Raw genomic sequence first — 19,741 nt, forward strand, 5'->3', positions numbered from 1 at the left:
CCACCATACCCTGCCTTGCCGAGCTTCAGCGAACCATCAGTATTCAGCATAGGTACCTGATCATTCGGTTTTGACCAGTGCACCCAATGTTCCTCAACTGGCTTGTAGTTACCTTCTATTCCTAGTCTTTGCAGCAACACCCGCATCGCATGGCTCTCCTTAATAGACTGCAGTGTTTTTCCAAGATACACTTTCATATCGTTTAGAATCTGCATACTCAAGATACTCGGTAGTCTTTCCTGCCTTTCTTTAATCGCCAGTTCTGCTCATTCCATATCGCATGGACTGTTGCACAAGTGAAGGCTCGCAGAATTTCGTTTTGCATTGAGTTCGCTCTGCATAGTCTCATTAAGAAGTACCACTCTTCATGTGATTGCTTCACCTGCCCAGACAAGCCCATAGCTAGCTTTATCCTCGCCCAAACTTGCGCTGAGTACGCACAGTAAAAAACAAGATGCGAAGAACATTCCACGTGACCAGTACATAGACAACAGCTGGATACATTTATAACTTTCTTAAACATAAGTCTATTTTGGGTGGGCAATGATCCAGAGAAGAGCTGTCATACAGTAAAAGAGTGTTTGGGCACCGATAACTTACCCCAAACTAGCTTGAACCATTTTACTTTTCCTCGAATTTTCTTGAGCGAGAGATACACCGATGCAAGGGAGAAGCGACCAGTGCTAGTTGGTGTCCAGATGACTCGATCCTCTATTAAGAAGCTGTTTACCTCCGTTTCCATGATCCACTTTTTCAGTTCCCAGCTCGATAATTGACAAATAACATTCGACCAACTCCCATTTTCAATTATCGATCCAACACAAGCATCATCAGGAATAGAAGTCGCTAGCAGTTCTCTAGCTTGGGCGTTGAAGATTAAAGGACCAGAACACCACGGATCATGCCAGAAGCTCATTTTCCACCCATCAGCAATACTATATCTCACACTCTTCCAAGTAGCCTCCCTATGCCTAAGGATGCCTCTCCACACCCAAGAACAGTCCTTGGGTTCCTTCATAGTCCAGAAATATTCACCCTTTATTTGGTGCTCCCATGTCCATTTCACCCACAAGCAATCATATTTCTGAGCAATCTTGACAACAAGCCCACAATACGCCGCTTTATTCCAAGTTCTAGGATCTAGCAGCCCAAGCCCACCTTGGTTTTTAGCCACTCTTAGAGTTTCATGACTCGCATGATGCATCGTTCTCTCCATAGAAGATCCAGCCCAGATGAACCTGTTACATAGCTTTGCCACCTTATCCAGCACCGTTTTCGGCAAAACAAAGGTTTTCGCCCAATACGTTTGGAAGGAGGCCAGGACCGACTGAACAAGCTGCACCCTTCTTGCTTGGCTAAGAGATGCATTTTTCCAATTTGAAATTCTCCCCGTTATTTTCTCAATGAGTGGGAGGCATTCCCTAATACCCAATCTGGTGGCCGTGAGAGGTAAGCCTAGGTAGGAGACTGGAGGAGTAGCCAAGGAGATTCCTAGAACATCTGCAAGTTGTAGCCCTTCTTCCTCAGACATGCTACCAGTGAGGAGAGTAGTTTTTGCATTACTGAGCTGTAGCCCTGTTGCATTAGAAAATGAGGCCAAAATATCTTTTATCGCCAGAAGAGACTCCATATCACCTTTACAGAAGAGCATTACATCATCGGCAAAACAAAGATGAGAGATACCAATCTTTCTACACTTGAAGTGAGCATGGATAGACTTAGACCTAAGCCCTTGTTGCAGCATAGCACTTAACACCTCCATCACAAGAACAAAGAGATATGGAGAGACCGGGTCACCTTGCCTTAGCCCTCGCTTGCCTTCAAAATATCCTTCAGGTGTCCCATTAACTAGAACGGAGTAAAACGGGGATGAGAAGCACATCTTTAGCCATTCAACAAACAACGGAGGGAACTTAAATCTTTGTAGTATCACCAAGAGGGAATTCCAGCTTATAGAGTCGTAGGCCTTCTTGATGTCCAACTTTATTGCACACCTTTTTGGTCCTCTCTTTCAGCCATAACCTCGCAAAAGTTCATGAGCAAGCAACAAGTTATCCTATATAGTCCTCCCAGGAACAAACGCCGATTGTGCACAAGAAATCAAAGAAGAAATACATGATTTCATTCTGTTTGTGAGAACTTTAGATACACATTTATAAATAATATTGCAACATGCAATAGGTCTAAAAGAATCAACACAAGAAGATATTCTATTCTTAGGAAGAAGACTAAGAATAGTGGAATTTGTACCTCTTGGCATCTGCTTATGTTTGAAAATGTGCTGGATGGCTCTTATAACGTCATTTCCAACAACATCCCAACACTTCTTGAAAAAGAAAGCATTAAACCCATCAGGGCCCGGAGCTTTATTATCATTCATATAAAAAAGAGCTTCTTTTATCTCTGCAACAGTGATATGGGAAGCCAACTATAGACTTGTGTGATTATCCACTTCAGAGATAACTAGATCATTAAAGACTGCATGGTCACAAGTAGCAGGCGAGGTGACACCCAGAAGGTCCTTGTAGTACTCAATAAAAGCATTTTTAACCTCCATCTGGCCCTCTCTGAGATTACCCTCCTTGTCTTTTATACACCATACAACGCTCCTAGACTTCTTTTCCTTTATTGCATTAAAGAAAAAGGCATTACATTTCTCCCCGAAACAAAGCCACTCAATATTAGTCTTATGAAAAAGGTCCGCCTCCTCCATCTTGATAAAAAGACAAAGTTTGCGCCTTGTGGCACTCTCTTGACAGCATAAAGAAGAATCTAGAGGGTTCACCGGTAGTCTCACTTGAAGTTGTCTTAGCTCTTCTCTTGTTTCCTCCACTAGTCTGTGGGCATCATAACAAAAGGAGCGAGCCTAGCCCTTTAGAACAGCCTTTAAAGCTTTCAGTTTGCATGATAGCATGTACGGTGGGTTACCATGGTCTTGAATATTCCAGCATTGAGCAAGGGTAGGTGCAAAATCCTCATGAAGTCGCCAAAAATTGCAAAACCGAAACGGTGGTCGACTTCTTATTTTATTCAGAAAAGACATAACTATTGGGCAGTGGTCAAAAAACTCCTAAGTTAGAAATTCTACACTCGTAGCCAACTGCATGGAAGACCAGGAAGAATTCACCAGACACCGATCTAGCTTTGACCATTTCCTGACAACCTCACCCCCATTGTTCCATGTATAGAAGCATCCTGTTGCTGTATGATCAAAAAGCCCATAAGCATTTAAGCAGTTTGCTAGTGGAGTTGTTTCCCTCTGGTGGACTGCCACATCCCCAATTCTTTCGTGCGAGAAGAGTACATTATTCAGGTCACCCATAACACACCACGGTCCTTGAATGCCATGACTGAGAAACTTCAATTCCTCCCAGAGAATCAGTCTCTCCGTATTATTATTACTAGCATATATAACTGTCAAGGTAAACTGGAGATCATATTGTAAGATATACACCTTACAGTGAATAAATTGCGTCATCTCCAGCTCTTTCGTAATCTCCATAATATCCAGATTCCATACAATCCAAACTCTACCACTATCATCGCTTGCATAGTTATGAATACTTTCTCAATAAGGACAAACTATTCCAGGTATAGCTAGGAATTTCTCTCTTTTCACCTTTGTTTCCAAAATACCCATACAACTAATGTTCTTTTTTCTACTAAACAAATTAAGCTGTCTAGCTTTTGTGTGGTCATTTAACCCTCGCACATTCCAGCTACACACTCTTATCATGATGAGAATCAATGAGCTTTTCTCTTTCCATGCCCTCGGCCTCTCTCTTTTCCTATATTACTGGAAACTGCCTGTGCTTGGTGTTGATTCTGGTTTCTATTCTTCTTTTGACTTCGAGTCTGTACTGACAGTGTAACTGGTATAGGTGGAGGAGTCCTATCACCAAAAAGTTCCGGTTCTGCATCAGAAATGTCGTCCTCAAGGTCTTCTCCTGCTGCAAGGCATTCAAACATACCCCCTTCACTGAGAAACTGTTGTGCAAGAGTGTTATCTGGTAGCAAGTGATGTAACGGCCTATCGTCCTCCCTACTCTGTACCCTCACCATCTCGCAGCTATGCTCTACCTCTTGTAAAACATCAGCACTATCATTGCAATCAGAAACTCCTACAACCATCAATTGGTTATCATGCCTTGTTTCACCCTGTGGAGATGCGCCTCTTAGGTTTTGACAGTTAGCACCATCATTTTGTCCACTGACAGCCGCATTTACACCTGCATTTAGGTCCGCCAAACCTACTGCTAACATTGTTCCAATAGCCTGAATATCCACTATAGCTTCAGCCATAGCAGCGTGCTGCCCAATTTCCTCATTGCTACTTGAATCCGAAATCACCACAGCAACTGTTTGTGACCCTGCTCCTTCTTGGATCCCTTGGTCAGTTTCGATAACAATACCCTCTTGGCTGTGAGTATCTCCTCTTGTTCTGGCGGCTCTTATGGTTTCTCCACCATTTCGCGGAACTGCCCTTTGTCTCCATACCCTAGTTGGTCTACCAGAGCATTGGTCTGCTGAGTGCCCAAATTTATTACAGTTTGTGCAAGACTTCGGTTTCCATGGATATTCCAGAGGTATAACAACCTCTCGGTTCCCTGCTTTCACTGTTATAACTTCCTTATAATCATAGTTCACTGGGAACTCAATACAAAATCTAGCAAAAGATAGTCTTTTCCTTTTAGTTGTCGCATCATCCATAAACATAGGTGTGCCACCCACTAAGCTTGCAAGGTACGAAAGTCCATCAAAAGTCCACATTTCTTTCGGAACATCCATCAGCTTTACCCATAGAGGTATGGAGGCCACCTTGTTCTTGTAATTATCAACCTCCACTGTCCATGGCTTTACTACAAACACTCTGCCCGCAATAAAGATAGGACCTTCATCTAAGATCATTTGGCGATCCTCTGAGCTCGTAAAACTCATATAGAAAAGCTCTTTATCTGTGGTGATATCAAAGGACCCTTTCAATTTCCATTTTCTCTGCAACACTTCCTTTACCATCGGAAATGACAATCTTTTATCCAGAAAATAACCAACCAAATACTCATCCCAATCCTTTATACCTTGCTCCAGTAAATCCGACGGAAACTCAGCCACTCCATTAACATAGATCGGAGAGAAAGACTTAAAGGCTACCGTGGATTCTGACGACCCAGACCGACCAAACAGGGACCTCCAGGATGTGTTACGAGGAACAGCTTGCCCATTTACACTGCTCGCAGAAGCCATGAGAAAAGGCGTAGCTTAAGCTGTCCAAGGAAAAAGAAGAACCAGCACAATATATTTCCTCTGCGAACTTACACTATAAATAGCGGAGGATTTTACCTTAGAGGCTGAAATCTATAAACTTCCACTAATAAACTACCACTGTTTAGCAATGGAGGATTTTACTATTAGTAGAATGCAAAACCAGCAAGACTAGATAAGAAACCTACGAAAGATCAATTTTTTCTCTATTTTAGGTAAGAAAAGGAGCACCAGATCAAAACAGCATCCTATGTTATCTCACAACCCATTGCTTCTAACACTGTCCCCATTTTCTAACTTCCTACTACAACGACTAAGAAATAGAACTATTGTTTCCTTATTTATGTCTCAATTATCTATACATCTCACTAGCAATGAATACAACATAATCAAGTCGAAACCTAAGTTAATATATGCATAATAATCAATCATCTATGAATAAACATATATACAATGAGTAATACTATGAAATGCACTAACAAGTCCGTTTCTAAAACTTTGGAATAGCGTCCTTAAGTAGGTCCTCACATAAATGTCAAGACAAAAACACTCTGATTTTTCTGCTCAAGTTTCGCTACTCTAGTGTGCAGTGGGCACACTTTACCTTACAATCTCAATGACACACAAAGAAACCGAAGTCGATCAAACACATCTGCCACTTACTATCACACTAACCAATTCCTAATTGAGCTAGAGGTCTTTATTAGGTATTACGGGGATTAGGAGATGGTTTAAGAATAAAGGAAATAGATATTCAGAAACAACAAGTCTGAAATAATAGGGTCTTCATATTACGTAACTAGAGAACACTACTAAAAAAAGGACTTTTTATGACGGCTATTTTTTTTTACCTTGACGGCTTTCGTATAAACTGTCATTATATGTATTTCACAATAACTTTATGACGCTTGATGTCAAATGTTGACTGTTATAGAATAAACATCATAAATTTCTTGATCCTTTTTTATTTAAGTGTCAAGGTTGTGTCTAACAATTGTATACCTACCATTTAGTTTATGACGCTTGACGTCAATATTGATGGTTACAGGCGAGCCGTCGGGTAAATTTCTTGACTCTTTTTATGAAAGTGTCAAGTTTGGTGTCTAATTTATGAGTTCTATTTTACAAGCGTCAAGTCAAAATTTGTCTAACTTTACGCATCAGCAAGACCGGTTAATTTAATGGTTTAATTAGTAACAATAAAAAAAAGATCGGTTAATGCTTTAATTAGTAACAACAAAGAGAAGCGCTAAAAAGAACACCCCTTGTGACTGGTAGAGTGAGGGAACCGTATTGAACAGGGTTAAGTCTTGTGTCGGTATAGCCTTTTCCTTTTTAGCCAATATACGTATGCCCAATTCACAAAAAACCAAAATATATTTAAAACCCTAACTAATACTGGAGAAAATATAAATCGATATGGATAAAAGATTTCTTGGTTTGACAAATAGACATCGCGCGCTTGCTAATCTAATTCCTGGATCCTCAATGATCTTCAACGCCATGCGAAAGAGGTAAAAATTCCCGCTTATTTTCACTCGGATTCTTAGGTACTCGATCTTGGAGACCCTGGCATAGTATCGGTAACCTCTTACTTAGATCACATCACTTGAAATCTGCGTCGTTTTAACTCATCTCTCATTTCAAAATCGTAGATGTGTTATTTTACTGTCGAACTTGGAGTGGAGTTCGTTGCTTTTGCCAACAGATAGATACCAGCACACTTGATTTCTTATCAAGTAAGATTTTCTTTGAATTTTTTTGTTATCTTTTTGGGTTTAAATGCTCTTTTGATTTAAAATTTTCCTCAAATAAGGTGATGGAATTGTTTGAAAGGTGTTATCTTGATCTATGATTTTGGTAGTTGAGGCTTGGTTTTGTATGTTATTGTGATTATTGTGCGAGATACTATTAATGTTTTGAGAAAAGTTTATTCTTTTTGCTTTCGACTGAATGTATTATACATGAAGTGCAATAAAGGCCTTTCTTACAAGGTCTAGGGTGTTGTATCATGTTTGATACTTCAACGTTTAGTGTAAAATGGAATATCATGTCCTTTTAAGGTTGTACTCATTCTATCTGCAGGGTAACATGGATCAGGTACTATGTGGAAGAAGTAGTGTCTATTCTTCTGAAGGGTTTATATTCTTTTTTCAAGATCATAGAGGTTGGTCTCAGACACAGTTGTTAGTTTGCATTATACCATTCTGAGTCTAAGGTAACATTGTTCATTGTTGTACAGTATTATAAATACTTTCCACCTACAATGACATTTCACTATTCTAGGGGTTTAAAAAAAAGAAAATAAAATGTCATATATTAAGTGGAGTAGTTCTATCAAGCTTCTCTCCAATCTATTACTTACAGTTGCTTTAGTTCTTTCTTGAGCATGTCTGAGCATAAGTTGGTAAAGCATCCAGCTATTAAATTTAAGGCACATAAGTGGTCAAACATAGTTCCCTTCATGTGTATGGTATCTTAAATTGTTTTTTTGAGTTATTTTGGTTTATTTATGTACTTATCCCTCAAGATATATATAAATTGGAAGTTTTTTAGTCTTTCTTTTAGTGTTCACAAAAAGCATCTTTACTGTCGAATTTGTATAATTCTTTTGGTTGGTTAGTACAGTTTTGTCCACCATAGAGTTTGTTTGGTTAGTCCCCTATTTTGCAAAAGTTCTTCTAGTAGCTTGGTTTTGGTAATTATTGACGTAAGTGCAAAAAAATATATATTTTCTTGATTCAACTGGATCGAGGTGTCCCTGATATAAAGCTAAGATGCATGGTGAACACGTGAGTTGATAAATCTTATTTTTATTTTGTATGTCATATATGAAAACAATTTGTAACTTAATTGTAAAATTCTTTTTTTTAGTGGGATGAAAACATTAGCATTAAGTGAAGGAAAAAGTGTGGAACCAGAGTGGGACTATGTCAAGGTAAATATACAGTACTTGAATGTGAAAGATTTACTTAGTGTATTAAATGTGTTTTGACAATTTGTTTATGTTTTTGTGGTGCCCAATTCAACTAGGAGGATACGTATGTGGATATTATGTCTTGCGGTTCATGAGACACTTTATGATGGATCCTAGTCAATCAATTAAGACAAAGGTTAGCAAGTCTTTCTTTTTAATATATATATTCTAAAATATCTATGTAATTCTTTCTTGTAAGCGTAGATCATACTAAATTCTTTGTTGACTTGACGTACTTGTGTAGCTAATGGAGCTGGCCAACACTATCACCTATACCACCGCTAAGCTTATTGAAATTCGTATGGAGCTTGTTGATTTTATCGAACAATTTATCTCGCCAAGCCAAAGGTATGCGTATGTATTGCGAAAATAGTATTTTGTTTTTTTTTTATTTGCTTTGAGGTATGTGATGGCTTTAGTAAAGATTTGTACTATGACCCTTGCATATATATATAGTAGTGTATATCTTGGACCACAGCCCATTTGCATTGTAGGTATTTTCATTTATTTTTTCTTTCGTTGTGAGAACTAGGTCTCATCACATTATTGTTATCCTTATGCCTATATAAAATAGTCTGTTTTTGGTTAGTGGCTTGAGCTTTTGGTAGCAAATTTACTAATAATGTTTTTCTACTTTATTTGTTTCTTAGGTTTGACAACGTTCGATCGATCGATAGATAATGCTTAATTTGTTGATGATGGAGTTGATTAGAATGATTTTTAGTTTGGTTGAATGTGCTATCAAATAAATGTATCTAGCGTTTTTCAGTAATGTTGGATAAATGATAAATTGATGTAAAGAACAAGTATTTTCAACTGGTTTGAAAATATATAAGTTGAAGTTACTGTGGATGTTATAATTTTATTTTTGAGAATTTTATAGCTATTTTATTGGTGAAATAAGTTTACAGGTTATTATGGAGTATTTTTTACTGGAAAAATATAATATTATATATATAAATTAAAAAAAAAAAAGAAAAAAAAAAAGATGACGGTTCCACAATATTCTACATTAGTCAATTGACATTTCATGACGGTTTTGTCGTGAACTGTTAGAAAATATTGTTAATTTCTTGACGGTTACATATGAGGTGTCATAATAAAATTTACCTATTATGACGTTTTAAAGACTAATATTTGTCATAATGGGAGGACCTTTTAAGACGTCCTTCTATAAAACTGTTATAAATTTAATGACGGTTTTGGTTGACTTTTTATGACACCCTCAGTAATGATGCCTAGTTTTTCAATCAGAAAGTGTCATGATATGTATTTCATGACAGTTAAAAAATGTCATAAAAAGCCTTTTTTTTAGTAGTGGAAACCTTTGTTCTTTTGCTTCTACACTTTGTTTCCATCCTTAGCCTTTTTATTTTGGCTTTTTGACTCCTTTTATTTTTTTGGAGTTCTAACTCTTTATTTTTATTTTTTTTTATATGGATGGAAACTTTCTTTTCTTATTCTTTTATGAAGCAACTAACTAATTTTTGTTTACACAAGTTTTTCTTTTCTCATTTCTTCACTCATCCTATTCTCAGACTCATTCTATAATGGGTAGGTTGATTTTTTGTTTTGTTTTGTTTTTTGAAAAAGGGTAAAGGAATTGTGGTTTATGAAAGGCTAAAGAAAGGCTCAGAGGGGCGACTAGCGGAAAATAATTTCATAAGAAGGTTTGAATTTCTAGCTATATTGATCCAAAGAGGGCCTAAATTCTCACTCAGGATATGGTATAATGATCAAACAAGTGGACGTGTGATTTCTCTATCCGGATTTTACTTCTCCCTTGTGTCATTTCTCAAATGTTTCACTCATATAAGGCTTTAGGCTATATTCTCACAGGATTTGTAGAATAAGTACTCTAGCCTAAATTTCAGAAACTTACTACCAAACAATCATAGATACTCATGCAATATATTTATAGAAAGATGCAAAGATTATTATCTACATATAAACCTAAGTTTCTAAAAAGTATTCTAACGCAAAAGCTACGTGAGACTTCTAGATTATTGAGAGCATAGAGAAAGAAAACAATACCAATTTTCCTAAGTGTATAGCATAAACTTTTTATTTATATTTTTGAATTTTTAAAAATTTTGAATTTTTACTAGAAAACAAATGCATATTGTACATATCTATATCCTAACAGTTGCCTTAATTACACGTGTTTCTATGTCACCCCCAAACAAGAAGCATGCTTTGTCCTCAAAGTATTGAACTAAAAAGGGTAGAAAAATACCATGAAAACGCATAAAATTCTGGAACATTTGCAAAACAAGGTTAAAACATACTAATATAGAAAAAGAAAAACAGATGCAACTCTATATGAGTTCCACCCGTTATGGGGTTAACAAGAATCAAATTGCTTGAGACAAATTGCTTGGGACATAAGCAGACACTAATTGAAACTAAAAACTTACCTTATCTCCTGCGTTTAAGAATCATCCTCATCCTCTTCTATAAAGAAATGAGTTTCCTTCGCATCCTGCCACGCAATGGTGATTTGCCAGGCTTCACGCCATTTATCATCTACAATCGCTAACCTGTTTAGCGCCACTTGGTTTGATGGGGTGTAGGGGGCAACCCAATGAGGTTGCACCTGCCATCCCGGCTAAGTCATAGCACAGAAGGATCGAATAATATAATTGGTGGGTCTCACAATGTCGACCACAACCCAATCCGTGAAAGGGGCACAAAAAACAGGGAAGAAACATTGCATAATACGGAAAACTAAAACAGGCATAAGAAGGTACTTATGCCTCATACTCTGGGCTCGTGCTAAACTAGACATTAATGTCTTGGGAAGGTCATATAGCAGGCGTCCCTCAACTAGAGCAAGGAAAACGTCACAAGTGGCGTCATTCACAGAAGAAAAATGCCACTCCCCTAATATGTTTAGCATGATAAAGAACATGACCATGCCCACGTTAAGGGACAAGCTACCAAGGGCTACGTTATATGTCCCTTGGCCCTTTACACGGAAAATGTCGGCCCCATAATTCTCATGCAAAAGCTCATAGTTGTAGACAGAGAAATTATCAACTATGTAGCCCCATGTGTCTTAATTCTCAGCAGGCATAGGAAGCTCAACAACAAAAGCCAACAAGAACTTGGTTATTTCCATTATTTTGTCATCAATGTTGATGGAGAACACGTGTTCTCCATCCATCCGATAAAAGAATTTACAATGGTCATAAAAATACAAGGTAAGTGCAGGAGAGTAAAGTTCATAAGAACTTACCATTAAAGATTGATATCCTGCTTGTATGATTACTTCGCGAAACCACGCACCATAGGTGTCACTTTAGAACAAGCCTTCAAAAGACTGTTCTGATATGATACGAGGGGATGTCATTACAAAACTACTATCTAGAACAGCTGCAAACGATCCTAGAACAACCCACAAAAAATTAGAATTTTTTGTGCCTACGGATGTCAGAGCGCGGGGGGCTCTCTGGCTATGATCGAGTTCTAGGCACTTAGGCACAGGGCACGCTCACTTTTTGCCTGGGATGGGCGCAGGTTGCGCTCGTGCCTTGGGCAAGTTATAGTGTTTTTAGCGCGGGTCGCACTCGGATTTGGTCTTTTGAGGGCACAGGGTGCACTCAGGTTTAAATTGAGTAACAGGCGATTCAAGCGCATGGCGCGCTCCGGGTAGTCTGAGTGCTGAAGTGAAGAATAAAAGAGAAAAAATTGGGGGTGAAAGGTGAGAGATGAAAGTGAGATGTGTGGGTTTTGAGTGTAGAATGGAGGAAGTATATATAGGGTTTTAGTTTCTAAAACGAATTAACAAGTTGCCAAAAAGCTTTAAGGCAATTGCCGGAAACAAAATATTTCCCAAACCTAAAACGGAAACAACTCATATTCCTTATTCCAAAACAAATCTAATATCTTTTAGGTTGAATTTAGAATAGCAACTTCCTAACTCATCGAAATTTCATCCTACCACAATATCTAATCATAGACATGCCAATATCGGCAACATTCACAACAATCATCGAAATATCACTTCTAAATTTGTGGATTATATAAAAACAATTCTAAAAGAAATAATACCACCCCAAAACAATTCGGGAAGGTGGGATTAATGTTAAAATTATCGCATACATAGAAAAGAACCACATTAAATTAAAATCGAAGTTCAAATTAAAATTAACTACCGAATTCAAATTTAGCTACTAGATTTAACCACTTAACATCCAAACTAATAAAAAAAAAAAAAAAAAAACAACTAAATAACATCAAAACAACAAATTTTTCTAAACAACTAGCCATGTGGTGAAGATGGACCCTGAGATGAAGATTGGGCCTAAGATGAAGATGGGGCCTAAGATGAAGAAGGGCCCGAGCCATCCGTCCTTCGGTGACGATGCTCATGCCTCTCAGACTCATCTGAAGCAGAATCCCCCAGGGGTGGCATGCATCGTAGAATCTCTACTCGGAATCGGCGATGTGCTTCCATCTCTTCCTTCATCTCTGTATAATGCGCATCCTGACGCTGAACGAGAGTCTCCATGTTATACTAGAGATCCGCCTAACCCTTGTCGAGCACTTCAAAACTCGTCTGAAGGTTCTTTTGATTATTTCGAATTATAATCTGCCTATCCCGTACATCTTCACAAATATCATAAACGCAACGCAAGCTACCATGCAGCACTGACATGCGTTCTAAATCAGAAGTACACCTCTCCAAGGCATTTTCATCCAAACATGTCATATCCTCCATTTTCTCATCCAAATCAACCACCCTATCCTCCGACAACTTCCAAGTCTTTTGGATACACTTTGTATAAATAATTGCATTTGAATGCAATTTTATTATAATACGAATAGATTTTGAAACAGCTCTAAAAGACAGCATGATCTTAGTGATCAATACCGGAAAGGGCGCAACACTCTTTCCAACGCCTCTAATCATAGTTAAAATAAACTCGAGGATGCATAAGTTATACCTTTTCTCCTACAATATCCAGAGAACGTGCAGACATGTTAGACCAATATCACTGACTTTCTCCTTCCCGATGACGTTCTTACCAATCCACTGAGCTACAACCAGTTGGTTGGTTCGCAGAGATGACTGTCGAACACAATGAGAATTTGGATTGTACTGACCCTCCATGATAGTGTCTTTCATCAATGCAGGAACTCCAGCATACTGGGATTCCTGCAAGGTGGCTTTGAGGTGGCGTTCAGGCGTAATGCCTAAAATCTCAGCTAACAACTCTCTTGATACTTCTCTCCTAGTCCCAACCACCTTCACAAAATATTTCTGACCGTCCAACTCCCTCTTCTTATAAAATTATTCGACCAAATCGGAGTAGTAGAAATCATTTGTCAAATACCACAACCTATTCCAATCCCTCCTAATCATCTCGTCACGAAAAAAACAACGTAAAGCGGGCGGCAATAAAAACTTGTTCTGGCAAAATTCTTCGTCTTAGAGCCATTGAAGTTTTGAAATGATTTGTGGGATGAAGACAATGTAGGGAACAAGTTTGAATCTAAACTCATTAAAATAAAATGGGAGGTGGCGCGGTGGTGGAGGTGGTTCAAAATTGTTTGGATTTGTTATGTTTTGGTGGTGCAAAAGGTTGGAAATGGTGGTGGGGATGTTGTGGAGGAGTTTTGGAGTGGGATAAACTTTTGGCGAGGTGTTTTTTTTTTTTTTAGGGTTTAAAGTTTGGTAATGGAGGAAGTGAGAACAAAAACTCACGATTTGTTTTGTTTGGAGGAAGGAGACGCACATGCGTGGCGCGTGCGTGCGAGATTTTGGGGCCAATTCGATTTCCGAAATTTTCCGATTTTTTTGCACAACTTCAAACTAAAATTACCGATTCGTTACCGGTCCGATTTTTGCGAATGAGATATGGAAACGATCAGGAGAGAATTTCCAATCCAATGATTCATAAAACACTCTATTCTAACTGTGGGTGATATATAAGAAGATGGAAAATGCCTCAAAGTGCGTGCGTGACGTAAGTTATGTGAACGAATGAAATCTAAATTCATAGATAATGTCAACCCGAATCACAATACGATTAAACGGCATAAACAACAGAATTGGAAAGTTTAGCAATCACTGATGGAAAGACAAATAACCCACCCCCAAACAAATTTTAGACAACAGAGTTTAGAAAATTTGTTTTAAACGTGGGTCTTTTAAAGTCAGATTCCCAAGACTTCCTAGATTAATATTTATGGTTTTAATATTTTTTTTTCTTTTTATGAATAAGACTTAATATAAGGAAAACAAAAAAGCCATAAAGACATAATTCACACCATAGAGAAACATGACTCAAAAATTGAGAAAACATGCAAGAGTAGAAAACGTGAATTATGTTAAACGTGGACTTAGGATCCGGTACTTACAGCCACACACTCCATAGGGAGGGTCCGATTACCTGAATGGTGCACTTAACAATATATGGAAGTGAAAGGAAGTACACCAAACAACAAAATGAGTCTTTTATAGTCAGATACTCAAGACTATATTTAAAACATATATATAATGAACATGCAGTTTACCATATATCAACAACCGAAATAGTTGTGGATCGTTCTATAAATAATTACCATGGAATGCACCCCCAAACATAATCAAGCACTAAGATTTTCTACTGCGCAACTTAGTGAAATGCAAGCGAAGCCTGATAGATCTAGAATATAACAGAGCATGCACCTTCTTCTTCATCTTTGAACAAGAGGGTGTCCAAGTGAATGATCATGAGAAAATGGATGTTTGTGGAAGATATGTTTGATATGTATAAGGTTTAGAAGGAAAGAATGGAAAAAAATGGGAATGTAGGTTTAGCACAAAACTCATTCATGGTGTATGTAAGAACTGTCTCAATTCTGAAAATAAAGGTGTCAAGTGCCTTTTCCTTGGGAATTATTTCCGTATTATGAGGATTTAGAAAATCATTAAGCACAGAAGAAGCAAGAGGGTCAAGTGCAAACTGAATGTTCCTTTGAAAAGGTGGAAAGTTGGGAAAATTGGTGAGGGAAGATGAAGGAGTGGTAGGATGACGTGAGGTGGATGAATGAGGCTCGGCTAGAGCTCTCAAGTCTAGATCATCAAAAGCCTTGAGATATGCATGACATTCCTTAATAGGTGGGTCAAAAGAATCACTGGGATAGACACTACAACAGATGAGTCTTTTTGCGACGTGTCTTGCAGGGATGACAGTGGATCCACGCCGTGTCCAAGACCCATGACATAACCAGGTTTTGTACCTAAGACTTTGTCAGCAATTTCATCCTCAGTCATAGGGGTAGAGCCTTTTTGTAGGGATCGAAATCGCATCTCCAAAGATTTTATCCTATGATTTGAAATATGGCATAAGTATTAAATGAATATGCTCTTCATAAAACTAGAATTGCACACAAATAAGAAAAACCGAACTTGGTCATTACATAATTTTCTTGAGCCACAGGGCCAGACCAGCCTTTGCTTGGGTTATAGTACATCATGCGATAAAATTCAATCCTTCCGGGCTCTTGTTGAGTCTCTGCATTAACCTGTAACAAGCTTAGAAAGATACATCAATATGTTGATACAAAATCTTGAAGTAGTAAAAGTAACAGATGAAAAGAAGGCTACTAAAAAATAATAAACGATTTATACTACCTTATCTGCTCGGTGATTTAGAAAGGACCTCGAACCACCACGGTGATTAACCTTCTTCTGCTCACGATTTGCCTTATTTTTTGTGCTGAGTTTCTACCATAGGAAATATTTAGTTAGAAATACAATAAAAGATAATTACAAAAAATCATATAAATTACTTTGAATTTTTCTATTTCAAACCAATCACAAAGCAATTCCCAATCTCCTTGCGCGACCATCCCCTCATATGGCTTCCGTCTACGTTTGTCATTTGGGAAACCATTGTAATATTTGTGCAACCTGCACCTGCACTCGTTGAGGCGCTGTCCTAGATACTTATTAACAGCCCTTTCTACATGCGGCAGATGGATATCAATGTCAAAGCTCTTCTACAAACAAGTTATGCATGCAATACAATGTTAAAATAAATAAATAAAGAAACAATATAACTAGTAATGATATTTTATTACCATTATATGTTCGTGCATTGTATTAACTTTTGACTTGAACTCCTTCTTCACCGTTCTCCAGTTCTGAACTACTAGAGGTGCATACTTGCGGCAAATTATGCCAATTTCATAAGCAAATTGTTCACTCCAACTCCCTACAGGTTTTGACCTCCCTGGTGGAATCTTAATTCTCGGTTTCTGACCTGTCCTTGCTTTATGATTGATTAGAGTTGTGTTCATTGCTTGACCTCTTTTTTTAGTGGGGAGTAATGGTGTCGAAGCTGTTTATAAGCAAAAAAATAAATAAATAAAAACTTAGTCTGCCGCAAAAAGCTAAAAGTTTTACTTCTTATTTGCTTTACCTCTTCCATTTGTGCTATTTGTATGAAAAAAAAAATTGTCTTACCAGCACCAGACCCGCTAGACGATCCTGCAGAAACATTGGGCCTAGACTGAGGCAGTGTACTAGAACTTGCAGTACGACCACCAGGTTCCATGACTACAAAAAAATATACATGGAGAGAAAAGTTGGAAGTCTTTAACTCAATATAACCTATAATTTAGATGGACTAAAAATTGATATCATACCACCAAGAGAAGCATCTGCTGATTGGGACCTTGGCATAGACTGAGGCTGAGGCTGAGGCTGAGATTGAGGCTGTGCATTAGAGCTTCTAGTGGTTCTTCTACCTAGGCCCATGACTGTACAAGAAATATATACTTACCAGCAGAAAATTAAAAAATTCTTATTGAACAGAAATCATTTTTCAAGTGTAAATAGCTGCATTCAATTCTCCCAAGTGTGGCCAGACACTAAAACTGAAAAAAAAAAAAAAAAAAACAAAAAACCAAATACAAACAAGTAGATAGGAAGTCGCTACTGACATTACTAACAAGGAATTCAAAACATAGAGAACACTTTAGAGAACACATAGAGAACACATAGAGAACACTTAACTTTCACATTTAAACTTAATCTATGTCAGTATCATCATCACTTGATATGACTTTCTCTTCTTCAGAACTACAATAGTTTATGAGCGTATCATCTTCTTCATCAGATTCGTCATTAACAATGAAATGATCATCCATTTGAGTTCTATTTATATTGGTCAAGACCACATCCGCATCAACTTCAGTTGGGATCAAATCATCCCTATTCAAAAGTACAGGTGCAAGTTCTTCCATTTGAATATTATCATTGTTACTTTCTTCAAGTGTTTGATCGTGTTGGACAATGCCATCCACTGCATCTTGCTCCTCTTCTTGAAATGCGACACCATGCCTTGCTACAATCTCTTCCTCTCTCTCAGCAACGTCATACACATTTCTAGGCTTTATCTTCTGGACAACTTGCCAACTACCACGTAGTTTAGTATCACTCACATAAAATACTTGACCTGCTTGGGTAGCTAGCACAAATCGGTCGTCTTTGTACCAAGTTCGTGAGACATTAACACTAGTAACATGGCCATCTGTTTGTATTCCACTCCTTCCGTTGCTAACATCCCACCAATCACACTAGAAAAGATAAACTTTTTTGGAAGATAAATAGTTTAAGACTATGACATCAGTTAAAATACCATAGAAATCAATCTCTTTTGATTGGTGACACCCCTCGACAACAACACCACTATTTTGTGTTCGAAGATTTACTTCTCTATCCTTCGTGTGAAACCTGATCCCATTCACAATGCAACCACTATATCGAATTGCACGAGGATCAGGCCCACAAGCTAATTAATATAACTCATCAGTAGCTTCTGGGGAATTCTAAGATCGCAATTCATGCATCTATCAACAAAATAAACAACAATCAATAGAAAATATAATAATAATGAAAAACAGCAAGGGGTATTTCCTGTGAAAACTTACTCGTCGTCCAAACCATTCAGGAAAATATAGTTCCTGCCTCTCTTCCAAATTATGTGGACTTTGCCTAATAAGCTCTGCCCTATCTTCACTACATATAGAAAATGTTGTATATATAAGAAAACATGTTAATAATGTGTATATATTGTGTCTTACTAAAAGCTGTACTTACTCAAGGTATGGTAATACTTCTTCAGAATTATTTAGCACATAATAACGGGCCTTGTCATAATCTTTTAAGCTTAGGCTGATAACTTTAAAAGCCCCCAATGGTCGCACATTCTGTGAGAAAACAAGCAGCCCCGTAGGTTGTTTCTCTTGGCCACCATCAAAATTCCGTTCTTCACGGTTGAAGCGTGTTTCAATATCTTGGAGATACATGGAACAGAAAGTGAGGCATTCGTTATAGATGTATGCTTCCACAATTGAACCTTCTGGACGCGCCTTGTTTCGGACATACTGTTTTAAAGTGTGTAAAAACATGTTTAACAAATTATATTAATTGAAAGCAAAACAAAGTATATATTAAAAGTTACAAATGATATACATGTTACCTTTCAATGGGATACATCCACCGATATCTTGTCAGTCCGCCAAGCCAAGCGTGCCTCGTGTGGTAAAAGTGAACAACCAAGTGAACCATTACATCAAAAATCTTTGGTGGAAATATTTGTTCGAGTTTACAAAGTATCACGGCAATATCCTTCTCCATATTCTCGAGCACTTCTAACCTCAGTGTCTTGCAACACAACTCTTGGAAAAACACACCCAACTCAATCAATGCAATTGCTACATCACTACACAAGAAACCACGTGCATTAAGAATCGAAAGAAGACGTTGTAAAAGCACATGGCAGTCATGGCTTTTCATTCCTGATACTTTACCCTCATTGGCATTCACACATCGAGATATATTTGATGCTTAAGCATCTGGAAATTTCACAGATTTCAGCCATTGGAAGAATGCCTTTTTATCGATATATGACATTGTATAGGATGTAGCCGGCATGATATACTTATTACCATTCGGAATTAGATGCAACTCCTTTCTAATACCCAATTCAGCCAAATCTAGTCGAGCTTTAAATGAATCTTTTGTTTTACCATCAATATTCAACAATGTTCCCAACACATTCTCACAAACGTTCTTTTCAATATGCATCACATCAAGATTATGACGCAACTCAAGGGATGGCCAATATGGTAAATCAAAAAATACACTCTTCTTTGTCCAATTTAACTTAAACTCGGTACGCTTCCTTTTCTTGTTAATCGGATTCTTTCCAAGTTTTTGTTCCTCGACCAAATCAACTTGTGATAACTCATCAACCCCATCCAAATCCTTTGGTTTTGGTCTGTTTTCAACCTTCCCGTCTGTACGCGCAAAAATGTGTACCTAGGTCTATGCAATTGATTTTAGAGTCGCCACTAACTTTATTAAGGAAAAGTTTAGTAAAACCTATGTGAAGGACTAGCCTTCGAAACTAGATGATTATTGGGTTCGGGAGTCAAGGTACGATGTGGGAAGGTGTTAGGCACCCACAATCGCCTGGTAAAAACCAGCCTTACTTCTATTGA

General features: G+C 37.8%; 1 long non-coding RNA gene across 3 annotated transcripts; it reads left to right on the forward strand.

Moving 5' to 3' along the window:
• The first annotated feature begins 6,552 nt into the window (after positions 1 to 6,552).
• On the forward strand, positions 6,553 to 8,609 carry LOC147515090 (uncharacterized). Of its 3 annotated transcripts, none has more exons than XR_015213366.1 (4): positions 6,553 to 8,054; positions 8,137 to 8,200; positions 8,296 to 8,375; positions 8,484 to 8,609. It is a non-coding gene; the product is annotated as an uncharacterized LOC147515090 (long non-coding RNA). The 3 variants fall into 3 exon arrangements; XR_015213367.1 differs by having other exon boundaries at positions 6,553 to 7,429; XR_015213365.1 differs by having other exon boundaries at positions 6,553 to 8,200.
• Positions 8,610 to 19,741: the final 11,132 nt, after the last annotated feature.

The sequence above is a fragment of the Coptis chinensis genome, chromosome 2 (assembly GCF_015680905.1).
Source record: "Coptis chinensis isolate HL-2020 chromosome 2, ASM1568090v1, whole genome shotgun sequence".
NCBI classification, from domain to species: domain Eukaryota; kingdom Viridiplantae; phylum Streptophyta; class Magnoliopsida; order Ranunculales; family Ranunculaceae; genus Coptis; species Coptis chinensis.